We start from the raw sequence: 16,125 nt of genomic DNA, 5'->3' as shown, positions 1-16,125 counted from the left end.
AGTCATGGGTGTTCTATACTTACACGGAGGAAGAAGCTGTATTTTGGGGAGGGGGGGAAGGAGGGAAGTGCTTGAAAACTCTGCCAGAAGAGGTTGTTCTCTCAGCACTCACTGCACATCACTGAACCCATTTGCTCACCGTGCTGCTTGATGAGGACACACCATGGGTGGTCTTCTTGCTCCCCACCCCCTTCATAACAGCGGTGAAAAGCCACAAAATAGTGACTCAAACTTAGGCATGACCACACATGTTGGTTCCTCACAAAGTCAAGGAAATTTTAGCAACAATCAATTCAAACAACAATGCCCAGAAAAACAACAATGCAAGCGCATATCTACAACTGGAAAACTGGAAACATGTTGAGTTTATGATACAACAAGATACACTATTAATGAACTATTTTAGCACCTTGGCCTTGTGATAACTTTAAAGCTTACAATCTGTGTGTGCATGTGGATGGATATGTATGTGTATAGACAGACAGACAGACATCAGCACTTCTTCACGGCAAGTGAAAGGGAAAATATGACTGGGCTGGAAGTGCACAGGTTGTATGTAACGTTCCTGTTTAAATAATAGTACCAATAAATCAAACTCCTTGCAGCGAGACCAACTCACCTGAATTAGTGTGTCACTTTAAACCAAACCTGCTGTTTGCGAGAACAGCCATGACCACACTTCTGCCAAATCCAACAGCTCGCTTGGGGAGTCAAAGGATGATTGGGGGAGGAGGGGAGAAATAAAATGGTTAATAGCAGGGCTGTTGCTTTTCCCAAGCGCAGCAAACTGAGCCTAATTGATGCTGACGCATGACAGACTCGTGTGTACAGTATTGCCCGGGCTGCGAGTGAAGCTGCTGACAGAGGGTAAATGGTGCATGGCAGCTGGTCCTGCCCTGGCCTGGCATGGCAGCGCACGCACACACCGCCTGTCAGGAGATATCATGAGGGCTAATGAAGGGCAGCCCGCATTTTTAAAATTCTTCTCACTGAGTTTTGGATCAGACTTTACACCGTGAAGCCTTCTCAACCTTTTAGTCCTTGGTTAAGGATATGTGACACTTACTTAAAAATTAATGCGGTCTAATCAATTTAAAGTTGGGAAACTAAAAGCCAGTACATTTCTGTTCAAGAAAGAAAGAGTGTGGATACGAGTGTGTGTAAGATGGAAAGATATGGCACGGAAAGAAGAAGAGATGGAGAGGACAGAAATACAGGCATTTTTGCAGCTACTAACAAATGAAAGTGATAACATGGAAGTACCACCAATTTGTCTGACTGCATTTCAGTGGTCTTCTACAGCTCTTTTTAAAACAAAAAGTAGTGCATTTCTAAAAAGTTTAATGAAAAGAAGTGATTCCCTACAAAACAACAAATGCTTCCTCTTTTCCTGAATCCCACTGCCTCTAATTGCAGCTGAATAATTCTATCAGCACCCAAAAATGAGAGAAATTCTGCCCTCCAGTTCCTAGGTATAAAGAATTATGTGCAGGAAAACAGGATAAAAGAGACCATCTGAGAAATCTACCTGATTACTAACTTCAAATCACAAGTAACAGCTTGGTTGGACCTTCAGTTCTAGAAGTCTCTGATGGTTTCCCATTCCTGTATGTTACTTTGCATGGTAATAAATGGCAGAGGTATTTCTGGCTTTGGTTTTTCTGAAAAATTCTGCTTACAGACAAATGGAAAATCCACATGCAGAAGACTGTCAAGACTTTTCAGGGTATTTCACTGACCAGTGCATAATCATTTCTTGCCACAAATCCCCAAGGGCTTTATGCTGGTTCCAAAAAATCCCTGGCATTTTCACAACTGACTTCAGGATTTCAATAGTTATTTTACATGCCAGTAAAAAAAAGTTCTTGGTTCTCATCTAACCTGGAACGGCTTATCCCCTGACAGTCACTATTAATTTATGTGGAATGGTCTCTGAATTTATCAGAGAGAAAGGATTTATGTTCTGGGGAGACCAACCATTTTTTCTGCCCCTGTAGGCCAAAAGGAGAAACTGTGACAATTTTTTTAAAAAAAGATGTTATAATATTGTCACTCCTTGACACTGCCTTAGGTCTTGCAGTTTATATCATCTTTTCCAAACTATTACTATGCAGAGCAGAGGGAAAAAGACACCATCTGAACTACTACACTTAAGAGGAAAAAAAAGGGGAAAAAAAGCAAACAACTTCCTCATTCAAAATTCAAATTCCTCTTTCAAAAAGCACAAATTGCTGCATTTACTTGGTAAATAAAAACTGCCTGGTTTTTAGGTTTATCAGTTAATGTAGGAAAAAGTTAACCTAACCTTGGCAAATACAACAGATCATGAAGAAGTATCACACTCTGAGAAACACACAAGAGAAGCTGACTATGGCTTTGGCCCTCAGAGTGGTAATTTGCTCATTGAAAATGCTTGTATTGAACAGACACTCAAGAAACATAAAACAATGGCAGAAGTTACAAAATGAAGCACCTTGTTCTCACTCTGATGCAACCTTAAAACAACACAGCTTCATTCCCCAGAAGTGCCTCTAGAGAGAATGCCACCTTTGTGTAAAGTACAAAGAGAATAATTTTTGGAGAGGATAATTTTTTACCAGATTGGCTGATAAATTTGGGGAAAATAACGGGTGATGAAATACAAAGGTATTACTCATCCCTCTAAAGCTAAACTACCACACATCAGTAGGTTAACATGGTTATAAGCAGATTGCTTTCACTGTATGTAAGAAATTTCGTGCTAATAAATGGTGGTAAAATATTTTCAATTGGGTATTTAGTGTAAGAATTAGTAACTATAAAGTAATAACAATTTAAAATTTTTAAGAAATTAAAAAATTCCCAAGTCTTTAAAAATGTTCTGCTGTCTGTCATTTGATAAAAAAAAATCTGTGCAATTCACTTTTCTTTACTCAATTTCACATCCTATTTCTACCATTACAGGATGGGTATGATAGGACTTCATCCCATATTTGTCAAGAAACAGAACCATGCATGATTATACAGTAAGCAAAATATACAAGTATATTTCACTTCCTACTGTGAAGTTATGAAATGAAATAGTTTTCAACAGAAGTAAATAATTTTCATTTTTTTAAAAGACACATCTTTGTTATAGTAATCTCCAAAATCTCTTAAGAGGCCTGATCTCTGTCTAGTTTTAAATGACAAAGTGTTTTGATTTTTTTTTTTTAATTCCAAAGACAGGAACACCTGGGGCCTGTATAAAGGCCAATAAACTGTATAAAAGCACTTCATCAATTTTGAACAATCTGCTTTTATTGCCAAATCTGTAACTTAGCTTAGTAAGAAAAGGCTGCAGTGTCACACCAGCCTCGCACTATCCTAGTTCACATTGTACTGCGTGATTTTGCAGGTCTGGTTGAGGAAATAATCTGTTCTCTAAGGAGAGAATAATTACTCTGAGTGTTTGACACCTTATTCTAGACTTCAAGGCAGAGTTTAATAAGTTTGTGCTCACAAAACTGCTGCCTATAAAGATTCAAAATGTGAGCATTTGTACTAGATTTGAGGACATGGCAGCATGGTATCAAAAAACAATTTTGTAACAGAAGAATTATCACTACTTACAAGCAGTATTTCTAAAGCTAGATGCAAATTAGAAGAATGTGTTGAGCATGAGAAGGGTAAAATTTGATTTAAAATTATATGCCTTACTATCTTGATTTCAAATTATATGCCTGAAAAAATATATATGTATGGAGACACGCATGGTGATCTACACTTACAGTTGTGGGTGCACATATGTGTGTTTGTGCACATGCATAAACACAGCTGACCTATTTGAAAAGCTAATTCTATGAAATTTTTGATGATGTCTGCATTGAAAGAAACTCTGTACTAACTGTTGCACCTTGGTTTTACAGGAGTTTTGTTTGGTTTCAGATATGAAAAAGCCAGTGCTCTTCTCTGAGGACCTCTCTTACATTTGAAACTGGTCAAGTCCAAAGAAACAAGATAGATATTTATGTGCATGAGGACTGTAGGATCAGGTCCTTTATACTCAGCTAATTTATGGACTTGCACTATGCTTGTGTGCAAGTATATGCGGCTGCATAAACTATTTAAGTGCAAATTGCCAGCATGCCAGTAAATTACTGTCAGAGCTGCAAAGCATTTACATACCTTAGGCATGAGCAACCAATTGGAACTTTTAATCTTTTAACAAGTTACTGCTCAGTGACATAATAATGAATAAAATGAAGAGTAATGAAGTTGACCGTAAAGCTTAGCAAATAAACATTGTACACAACTAGAACAATTCCTGACTAGCTCTGCACACAAAATCTATTCCTGGTTTACTGCCAGTTGCCATATCTTGTGCCAAAACACAGTAGCATCCTCCAGCCATTGCTTTTGGCAATACTGTTGTTGGTCTTTTTGTAGATCACTATCTGCTGCTCTCACCATGCTGGGATTCACCCTCATTATAACCTGTTCCCCTGCAGATAGCTTTATCTTTCAGTATTGTTCCAAGGAAGTTTTTAGAAGCTTCCTTGTCTCAATACTCCTGTCAAGGAAGTTGTGGAAATCACCCTCAGGATTACTGACAGAAACTTTCATTTGTTTGAAATCCGAATGTGTAGCCTGGGTTATCGGCACTGACAAGGTCAGAGCCCAGACTCTATCGTTATTCTCACTTCTACCAAAGCTCCACGATTAAGTCACCTGAAATAAAACTCCACTTCTGTCAAAAGACAGGGAAAATCGCTCACAAGAGCTGCAAAAATGACTGACCATTCACTGTCTTGTACAGGTAGGAAAGAAGTGAGTCTAATAAGGTAATATAGCTGGAGTATCTTTTCTAATTGTGACTGGCACACCCCAAATTCATCTCATTTGTGTATGTAGAGCAAGTCTAAAAGGTATCAAATTCAATTTTGTTGAAGACAAACTTGGTTCAGTCATTTGTTATAATCCACGTAACTACAAAGGCAGGTGAGTATCTACAAAATAAGCAGTAGGATTCTGCATTAGGCCCCAACAAGTCAACAGCAGAAACACAAAAAAGGCAATAATGGGCACAAGTCACTGCTAAGTGACAAGCCTTTGAAGCAGCAATCCACTTCCAGTTAAAGTCTCTATCAGAAAAACGACCACCAAAATTCCTTCCACTAACAGCCACACTCGTAGCTGAGGGAGAGGGGCTGAGGACAACACACATTAACAAGGAGAGTGTTAGAGGCCGTTCTTGTAGGATGGGCACTATGGTGGAACCTTGAGGGAAGCTTGAACTGCTGCTGTCTCTGTGGTCTTTTCTCTGTAAAAAGAAAAAACTGCCTTTTTATGATACTAATAAGGATTTTAAATGGTATTATATTAAGAGCTCTGGGGAGGGTAACTGAAAAGCAAACATTTACCTTTTACTTATTCCTACAATGAAATAGCATGGTAACATGACAGTACCGCTCCAAGGTAAATATTTACTTGTTGGTATTGGGCTCTGCATAAAAATATACCTACCTTCCCCACCCAAAATGACTTGCATTTTCTATTACCAAGACCAAAACAACCACCCACCCCACAATTCCCAGTTTAGTACATTGCATATACTTCTTGATCTATACTGAGATGCTGAAACGTACAGAGAGATATTTGGGGCTCCGAGAATACAACTCTCAGTTCACACATCTTGGATAATGAACTGAGAGTGTGTGATGACAAAAGCAAAGGAGGAAGTTTCTACTTTCAACCTCCATCTCCAGCCCAGAAGAGCATTACCTGTGAACAATCCACAGCTGAACAAGGGCTGTGTCTCGCCAATACACAAAGCCCACAAAGAGGGCTGTTATCTTTTTCCCCATCAGCTTTTACTATTATTTATTTGTCACTTTCACTTCAGGAAAAAACAATAAGATGACTATCCAGACTAAAAAGAAATCAAGTAATGTAAATAAATTCTTTATGATTTCTTACATGTTTGGCAAGTACTTTTGTACTGTTATAGCAAAGGTTTTGAAATTTCACAAAGCCAGGACACACAATTCCTCATGGGGAGGAGCCTTTGCTTATGCAGTGTTGGGGGGTATTGGAAGGCATATGGTTTTTGAAGTTTGAAGATTTTATTTTAATGCTATAATTTGCAAATACAAATTTAAATTTTATCTATACCACAGTACTCCAAATACTGTGAAGTTCTTTGTACTAAGCCACATTAACAGCCAGCTATGAAATTTACTGAGAGTTTTTAATTTTGCCTTAATTTAATCTTTGGCTAAAATAGAGTAGGCATTGAAGCAAAACAAAAAGTTTCATTTTGGTATTCAGCTACTTTAGCTTGAGCTACTGTGCTCTCATTTTCCTATGGGAGGAGTAGTAGAGAAAAGAGAACTTTTATTCAACACAATCTTGAGAATAGGTCTGCACGGCAAATGACTGGAGTGCTTTAAGATGCTACTGTCAGATTCCCACCTTTCTTACTCCATGTATCTTGCTGAGGCTCCTGCTTTTTTGTTAACAGTATCGTCATCATGACAGCAGAGATGGCAAAACGTGTGAGCAATCCTCATCTGGCACAGGCAGGAATCAGACAAACTCTTTGAAGCTTGGCTCACGTGACACAGAGACTTTTGGAAGAGCTCACAGTTTCCTTCCCATAGTCTAGATTCTTTGGACATGATGATCCAACTGCTGTGCAGTGACATTTTCTGTGCCAGACCTAACTACAGTGGCTGAATCCAAGGTCTTATCTTAAACTGTCATCAGATCAGTGGATGTGATGGATCATGGAGCTGCTTTATCAGGAAGCCAAACTCCTTCAGTGTTCCAGCAGCAAGACTCCATGTTAGCCCTGCAACTACCACAGAGCCAGGTAGCAATTTGGGAAAATAAAGGTTAAGGTCTAATCAGAATGAAATAGTTAAACATTGTTTGGCGACACTGAAATGCTTAATTTCAAGATTTCCAAATAACCCAAAACATTCTAGTGTTTCCAAGCCAAAACTCTGCAGAGCTTCCTTTTCAGTGAAGAAGAAGAAGAAGAAAAAGGGTATTTCAACTTTCCATTTTCATTCAAAATAAAAATGGGTGAAATCATGGCATTTCCCAAGAAAAAGCACCACTACTTATGAGCTTCAGGAGTCATATATTTAGAAACTAGAAATTGCTGCAATTCTTGCTTTATAAATATACTTCTGAAATTCATAATTCCTACAGCCAGATCCTACAGACCATTAGTGTCCTACTACAGCCCCAGAATTGCTGCCTTCCCTCACAGTAGTCAAATTACTGCTTCATCTCTTTCTAATGTCCTTTGAGTGCTCAAGATCTCAGAGTAACTACTAGAAATACACAAAAAGGTGTAAAATGAAAAATGGAGTTACCAATCATCAATGTCAGGCAAAGAAGGAAAAATAGAGAGCAATTAATATTTGGTTAAATGATAACACTCTCTCATCTTTGTTTCATATATTAAAAAAACCATTAACAAAACAGAAATAAGTAAACACTTAATTACTCAGTTTCCTTGATATCAATAAAATTAAACTCCTGGGGAACATTCTGATGCAAAACTACTTTTCAGATATGAGACTGGCAAACTTATTTCTCTTCTTTCAATGCCAAAACCACTTTTTTTTTCCTAGGGCTGTATCACGAATTAAGAAAAAAAAAAAAAAAAGGCTTTGTATTTTGAAATTTTAACTGGCAGCTTAACGACTAAAAATAAGCATTTTGAATCAATTAAAACTCAATTAATAAGAAGAAAAATGGTGGGGAAAGATATTAATTTATAATGTCCTATAATCAAGATTGTGAAGCTTGATGCAGCAGAGATATCCTTGAATAAATTCATTGTGTTTTTAAGAGAGAAATTTCAGAGTACATAGTAGTTAGTAAATATTTAAAACCTTTGTGGTAAAGGCTCAACCCCCAAAATAACAAGGAAATGACAACTGTTTATTTTTCTCCACATAAAACTGGAAGTTATTGTAAGGTCATTATAATGTAAGCCTGTTTTCTCTTTAAGAAGTAAATAATTACACCACTGATTTGAGTAGACCTGCCAGTAAGTCTACATGTGGTTAAGTCAGATAGACTGATGCTCTAAAATTGGCAAGTAGCTGCTCCCACAAGCTATTAAGCAACTCTGAGGTCTAGGTAGCTCACAGCACTTTTATCGTATGTCTCTCAACAGAGAAATGAAAAAACCCCACATTTAGACTACAGTTGTTGTGCAACCTTTGAACACAGTTCTGCATATTCCATGATAACACAGAAGCAAAATTTGATGCAGTGTTCACTCTCTCCTGCAATATTCAACTGCAACATCTAAGCTTTCTTCAGAAATGTGTCTCTGACTCTTATGGTCACAAGGAAGATCTTCATAGACATGAAATGAAAACAATTTTTAAAGATATGATGATGCTCTAGAGCTTGCAAACAGCCTGAAATAATGATGGTGATGTCACTGCAAAGAAGATTACAATAAATTAATGGCTGTAATCAAAACAATGAACTGTTGGCTGTTTAACCACAACTTTAACCACTGCTGAGCTAAAGACTTCAGCACTACCATCCATATGTGTTTAACCCCTCTTAGGCACCAAGATCTCAGCTGGCGTGGAGCTGTTGATACACCAACCTTCGCTGATGAAATTCTGTAACACAAACTATGCAGTGACCTGGGCAGCTGCAGTAGCCTCTACACAGACAGCACGTGGCAGCAAATGTCCTATACAATCAATACCTTCTGATATGTAATTGAGTGAAACTCTTCATTTACTGATTTGAATAAATCTGTTGCATCACAGTGCCATGGGAGCTCAGGGGACACCACTGCAAATTGTAATCCAGCCCATTACAAGACAAATGCAACTTTGCCTGTGGACAGTTCCCACCGTCATTTCTACATCTGGGCTTCCACTGAAGGCAAAGAGAGCTCTGCATGGGGGACAGCAACAGAATATAGGTCACATCACCATTTGTGGTATGAATGTTTACCCATTGTTAGTAAAACAATCAACATTTTCTTCCCCAAAGATAAAAATCAATCCAAGTATGAAATTGCACTCCAGATTAAAAACAAAACAAAAGTAGCTAAACCACTCACATCATGGGTCCTGCCTCGCAGCTGTGGGAGTGTTAGATGCCTCAAAGCCCCTTCTATAATACTGCTAGCAAATGGAAACAAGAAACCTGTATTCTGCTGGTGACAGGACTGCCATCACATCAGCCGTAAGACACATTGAAGTCGCTTCTCTCGGGATTTCATGGAACAGCAGAAACAAGAGGGAGCTACAGGATGACTGACACAGAGAATAAGGGGTGCAAGGAATGCAGTCATCAAACTTACATGGTAGCACAAACAGACCTCCTCTGGAGAGTGTGCTGGCTGTAGAGGGCAGAGTCAGTAGTAGGCTGAGCTCCAAACAGAAACTCCAGCACACAGGCAGATAAAGCAGCTGGATGTTTGCAGCATCCTCTAAGACATAACCCCTATTAAGTGGTTCCCCCTCCCACTGAACTGTATCACCCTCCTTTCATGTAACAAACAGATGAACAAACAGGCACCCAAATACCATGTGTCTTACAGTAAAGATTTCCCCAAGCTGGAGCCCAAAGGGAAATGTGGCACATGGAAGGTTGGCCGTCAGTCTCAAATTCAAGACTTGAGTGCTCCTTAAGTCACAAAACATTAACCTCTGCTAGGTCCCTGTTTGTGGCACAGTCTCATTTCTACTGGTGAAACAGAGTTCCAATGACAAGTGACTGTGACCTCTGGCTAGCAATCCTAATGCTGAGGAACAGAGGAGCTGGAGGACCTGAACCATTTGTCCTTCTAGAGCACAGAAAAGCACATTTCCAGGGCAGAATATGACAAATGCACCATTGTGGCATGAATGCTGGTTACAAAAAACGGGGCTTTAGCTCTTCCGATTAAGCAACTTTTTTTTCAGCAATAGAAGTACTAGAAGGATAAAGAAGAAAAGATGATCAATTGGAGAAGATATCAAGTCCATTTAAAGATTAGCACAGAGGAAGATGAGACAAGTTTTGGAAAAAGACTAAAATAACAGGAGGGGAGTTGGAAGAATAAACAAACAAAAAATTCCTTTGCCTTGAAGTCCAGTAGTAGTTTTATGCTTTTAAAGGAAATACTCATTTTCTTCTCTACAGTTCTGCTATAATTCTGCTAAATAGCAAAAATATACATATATTCTTTAAAACTTCAGCTTTCTAGCAATGTGATGACACAGCATCTGAAAGGATCAACCTGTATGTTTTCTGAATAACCATATCAAATTTCTGATTTTTACCTTCCTCTTTTTTCATGTTGTAAATGTGCCATGTAATGACAAATTTGGGTATAAATCCGACAAAAACAGATAAACAAAATCAGTAGAACTACTCACAGTAGTAAAGCTATGCAGATGTCTAAATATTTGCAGGTGTCTTAGATAATAAGCTTTCACAGCAGGAACTACATATCCGTGATTAGTTCACTAGTACACTTTTGAATTTTCTAAATATACATAATAATAAGGTTAACTCTGCGGTGTATTTTTGTTTGGCTCATCTTAATTAAATGCAGCATAAATCTTCTGTATTTTATTTTCTTTGTACATTTTCTATTCACACACACACATACACACACACATATATATATATAAATATTAATACATTCTACATAAACAAACAGAAATATCTTCATGAAGGTTACATTCAACCAGTAATGTATACTGGTCAACAAGAAGCAACCACTCTTGTCCTAGAAAGTGTTTAGTTGCAAAAATGTTAATGAAATCCACAGAAACACTTAGGAACCAGTTTTTTAATCTCATTACCATATCAAGGAGCTCCCTGTTAATCACTGTCCAAATTCATTTGGATTTATTGCATCACAGTTATGCTTACAATTAAATGCCACAAGGTCCCAGTCAGATTAAACAAATTATTTTTCCTGTAGTCCTTACAGGAGTAGTAGTGACAAATCACATGGAAGTAAGATATATCGTAATTAATTAGCAGAGGCCCATAGATAACCTCTCCCACAAATCTCCATGGGCAATTTTAATAGGTTTCAATATTTAAATATAAAACCCTACAAAATTGCTTAAAAATTCAAGGAATACTTGTACTTATTATAGGTAACAAATATGTCAGTCATATAATTTTTTATTACATAATTATTTCTTTAGGGATGTTAGAAACAAGTAATTATTTTCTTAAAAATGAATTGGCAGCAACTATTTTAAGCATGCCATTGTGAATGAAATACTATCAAATAATTGTTGTATTACTAACAACTGACTTATAGAAAAGAAACATTTCCTTATCAAAGCACGTAACATCTCACCATTGTAAGAAAATTTAATCTTCTTTACAGAAGCTTCAGTAAGCCAGTAGGAATTACAGGAAGATAACTGGTCTTAACATAAAATATGAACACCAGTGTGAAGAAAAAAGGTTTGGCTTCTTCAGCTTGATTTCTAATAGTCCATGTTAGCTGCTCATTCCTCTTATATGTGTTAGGGAAAGTAACAGATGACAGCATTCCAGAGACATGTTGGGAAAGAAACCTTCCTTTACAGGAAGGAATATTTTGCCAAGTACTATGAACTGTTTGTGGTAATCTCTCTGCTTAAGAAATAGCAAATTCTACCTAAACCAATTCAAAACAATGCGTTCCCAGAATGGGCAGGCTAGAATATATAAAACCTGCCAAACAAAAACCCCTCATTCATTTTCAGAACTAAGCTTTCATCTCAGTGAATTGGATTTGTTTATCAAGTAGAGGCCCTGGTGCTCCTTCATGAAAGTCCATAGTACACTGTATTTTGTCTGCCTTCAGTCTCTTCAAAACACCAAAATGTCTCATTTCTCATTCATTCCTTGCTAATGTTCACTTAGGGGGATATTCAAAAATGTCTGTGCTAGCCCAGGAAGACTGGTCTCCTGACACTGGAGAGGAAGGAACCTAACTTAAAATAAATGTTTAATGATGAAATTATTGAACGGAGTTTAGCCTTGACATGTCTGCAATGTCAAAAGAAAGTCTTCAAGTTAAGTAAGAAGCTGTAGAAAATACTCAAGTTTCAACTCTGGTTAGTAGCAACTTCAGGCTGTAGAAGACAGATTTACCTTGAGCCACAAACTTGAGCTGAAACTCAAGTTATCTTGCCTTCAGTTATTTTGAGTTACTTAATTGTGGTAGCCAACTTTCAGTAATCAAACAATCCTCCTGAAAGAATCTCTTGGAAATTAAACAAATTCTTTCATTTAGAAGCATCTCAATACTGACTCTTGTGTTGGGTACAAAAAACCTCAACAGTGTTGGAAGAGAGGTGGGCAGTTAAGGATATGAAATTTGTGGGATAACATCATGATACACTGACAGCAAGTAGGCTGTGAATGGACTATGCAAATGTTACCAGGGTCTCCAAGTCAAAATGTCAGACAAAAGAACAATGAAGAAAAATTAATCTGTGAAGTCAGCCTCTATAATAGGAATGAATAAATACACTGGAATTTGTAATATAGCTCTTCAAACTATTTGTGAAGAGTGAAAAACTGATGTTTAAAATATACAACTGTATTTTATGAACACGACTTAATCTCAAGTCAAGTAGCAATAACAAGATTTTCAACAAATAGAGGTCAAAAAAGGGAAAAATGAATCAACTTGGAACAAAAGATAACACCATAAACTTAAGACCAAAAATTTCAGTCCATTATGCCCATTTCTGCTGCAAGGAAAATTTTCAATTAGGTAAGTGTAAATACCTCAAAATGTAAAGTTCACAGTACCTCAAGAGGTTTCAGCAAATTACCCTGTGTGTATTAAGTAAATTACCTGTTATTGTACATAGGAGGAGAAGGTCTGTACCTGTGCCTTTCAGTGGCAGCTCACCATTAGATTAGTCCAGTTCTAGCATGAAATCACACTCACAATATGTGAGCAGGGTTAATTTTTGTTGAGGCACTATGTGTGGAAGAATAGCCAAAACCACTCTGTGCTGATGGAAGTAATCATCATTAGCTAAATGAATGTGCACTTAATCTCCTGATAAAGAACAGGAGACAAGCACTGAGTTGGGGAAAACTCAGAAAGTACTTTAAAAGGCTGTTTCTGATGAGCTAGAAGATGGGAAGCTGCTGGCATGATAAAACAAGGAGAGGTAATGCAATGGGACATCTGACTTGGGAAATACTTGCAGCAGCCTTCAGAATGGGGAAAAAACATGATAAAACAAGCAAAAAAGTTTCTGCTAGTAAGTGAAAATATCCGGGGATGTATGGATGCTTGGGGAACACTAGATCTGAGGAGTGCCACATGAGTCTATTCATATTAGGGCTTACAGAGATCAGAACTGAAAATGGTACCTATCACTGAAGGGAGGGAAGCAGTTGGCAGAAAGACTGGCGGCCAAAATATTTGAAAATATTTAAGTTTCAATACATGAGAAAATTCTGCAAAAATCCAATCACTTTTGTTACTCACAATGCTATGTTAATCAAACCTAAAGAATTACTATGCTAAATGCAAGCCCATCAATACAGTTGCCAATTACCACTACTAACCTTTACAGAAATGATAATTTATTTTTTAATTTCTGACTACAAGCTGTAACATAGGATTATCTTTTTAACAGTTCATTCATCTTTGGTTTTTATTTACTTCTAATAGCTATCCTTTTATAGAAACCTGTGGGATTTCAAGATACACAGTTTTGTTTATGAAAGTAAAAAATAATAATATATTTTTAAACTTACTTGAAACATGAATAAATCAGTACATAATTGTTAAACCAAAGTAGCATCTAATCAGTTGCCTTTCACATCATAGCACTGACCCTAATCTCTGAGGCATAAATAAACATGCATTCTTCGTGCAAACTTTAATCATAAAAAAGAATGAAATATATTCCAACATAAATATTTCAGCAAATAGCCATGTGAAGGAGCATGAATGTTTAATTTAGACATCACCTCTGTCACTATCTGTTAGACATCAAACCAGTGTTTCTCCTCTGGGTATTCCAAAATCTAACCAAGTTTCCAGTGCCCAACAGAAAATGATATTCCTACTTAGCCCAATAATACCCATCATCTTCTAGGAACATTAAAATGCTTTCATATTTAGCAAAATCCTCCTTTGAGGTTATCATGCCATGTTTGGTCAATCCATGTCTTTACTAACACTACCTATAAAGTTTGAATGACCTCACATTGCCTTGCTTAAGCTGGAAGGAAGGGTTTAGCCATCTTCTTCCACGTATTCCTACCAAAGATCAAGTCATTCCTAACTAAGTTCCTCAACCAGAACATACCACTGTGGTACATTTAAGGATCTTCTATTATACTGAACTTCTTTTCATCTATTCAAGAACTTAGCAATGGCACATGAGATAGGAAGACAGAGATGTTTTTAATATTGGCTTTCAAAGACTGGAGATGTAAGTTTAAATGAAACAGAGCAGGTGAAGAAAAATGTATGGTTTCCATATGCTTTGTCATTGATGACAGTGATCTCCCCTCAACTGCATAAAAGTGCCTTTGATCTACTGCCTCAACTAAACAACCATGTGATGACTCTTAATTGCACTTGAACTATGGGAACTGTTGGGGAATGTACCATGGAAGGATTTGTGGCTGCATGTCTGGAGACATGTGGATACACAATACATACAATAAACGTGTCTAAGTGGAAGGAAAAGTTATGTTCAGCAACTGAGTTCATTGCTCTGCGTGCAAAAATAGTGTCTCATGAACACTAGAAAGCTGCACTTAAATAGCACCCTAACATTAAGGTTTTGCTCCTCAATCCCTGTGCCCATTAAGTCTATAGAAAGGAATAAAAATATAAATCATCATCACTTTGAAAGTACATACTGCAGCACTTCTAATGTGACATTTTATCTTAAAAAATGAGCTTAAAATAGCCTGACTTAGAGGAGCCACAACAGCACATTATCTCTTACAGTTAGTTTGCAAGTGGTCTCTCATTTTTCCTCGTTGGAGCTCAGTACAGAATTAGCACTTCCCAGAACACACCGCCCAAGACTTAGGAGTAATAGAATGTGAAAGAAAGCAACTCAACAAAAGCTGTCCTTTTCTCCTTTTCTCCTTTTCTCCTTTTCTCCTTTTCTCCTTTTCTCTGCTCACCTGTTCTCTTCTGAAGTGCTCTGACAAGTGCGTGACACAATGGGATTTATATCCGTGGCCTTGCATTCACAGTTCACTGTCTGGGTTCTTAGGTTGAACTTTAGGTGTTTATGGGCTTCATCCTAACTTTTTCAGAATCTCAGTAAGGGAGGATATGTTCATAAGAATGAGTAAACAGAGCTGGCTGCACATTTCTAATGAGAGAACTAATATATTATTACACATGAAAAATGGATAATAAAATAGAGTTCAATAGAAAGAAATGGTGCAAATACAGGTCTAGTTCTGAAGCAGTCACAGAACATCTATTCTATAAGCCAACATACACCACAAACTGAAGTTCCTCCCAGGATCCTTTAAGAAACTTAAAAAACCCCTTAAAAGTTAAAAGGCACAATTATAATGCTTGAGAGGAAGACAATAACATCACATGCTTGAAAAACCCAACAGATGAGCTATAAGGAGCCAAACCAATGTTCTGCATAGTAGCAACAAAAAGGATAAACGAAGATAACTTTAATATGGAACTTAACAGCACCAGAGAAAAGCTCAGAAGGCCAACAGCCTCACTGCCAATTTAGTCTTCCCTCATGGTTAAGAGAAAACCTTATTTTCCATTACAAAATTCAGTGTGCCTATACTGCAACTTTCTGCCCAAATCTTAATCCCATTACCACTCAAAAAAATGTTACGTCTATGTAAAAACTAAAGGAATATGTGGTTTCACAAAGGACAATCATTCCAATTACCCACAAAAGAATCTTCAGCACAACAACGTGTATCTCACTGAACGAATATAAATAGACTCTATCATTATTAGTCTTTGTTATTTTAAAGATAATTTGCACAGTTAAACTCTCATAAACAGATCATGAAACAATAAATTAATCAAGTGAATCAATAAAAAACCCCACATCATATCTTTGTGCTGTCTTTGCAAAATACAATTATGACAGGCAGAAGCTCAGGAGAAGCTAAGCCAATTTTTGGTCACAAGTG

At 37.3% G+C, this 16,125-nt stretch overlaps 1 protein-coding gene across 4 annotated transcripts in view; it reads right to left on the bottom strand.

The window, feature by feature from the left end:
* Positions 1-16,125, bottom strand: part of VTI1A (vesicle transport through interaction with t-SNAREs 1A) — a 258,483-nt gene that overhangs the window by 139,744 nt on the left and 102,614 nt on the right. The gene's annotated exons all lie outside the window — the stretch shown is intronic.

The sequence above is a fragment of the Corvus kubaryi genome, unplaced genomic scaffold (genome assembly GCF_017639235.1).
Source record: "Corvus kubaryi isolate FWS band 111438036 unplaced genomic scaffold, C.kubaryi_AGA036_p1.0 138, whole genome shotgun sequence".
NCBI lineage: Eukaryota > Metazoa > Chordata > Aves > Passeriformes > Corvidae > Corvus > Corvus kubaryi.
This window is presented reverse-complemented; position numbering and strand designations above follow the sequence as displayed.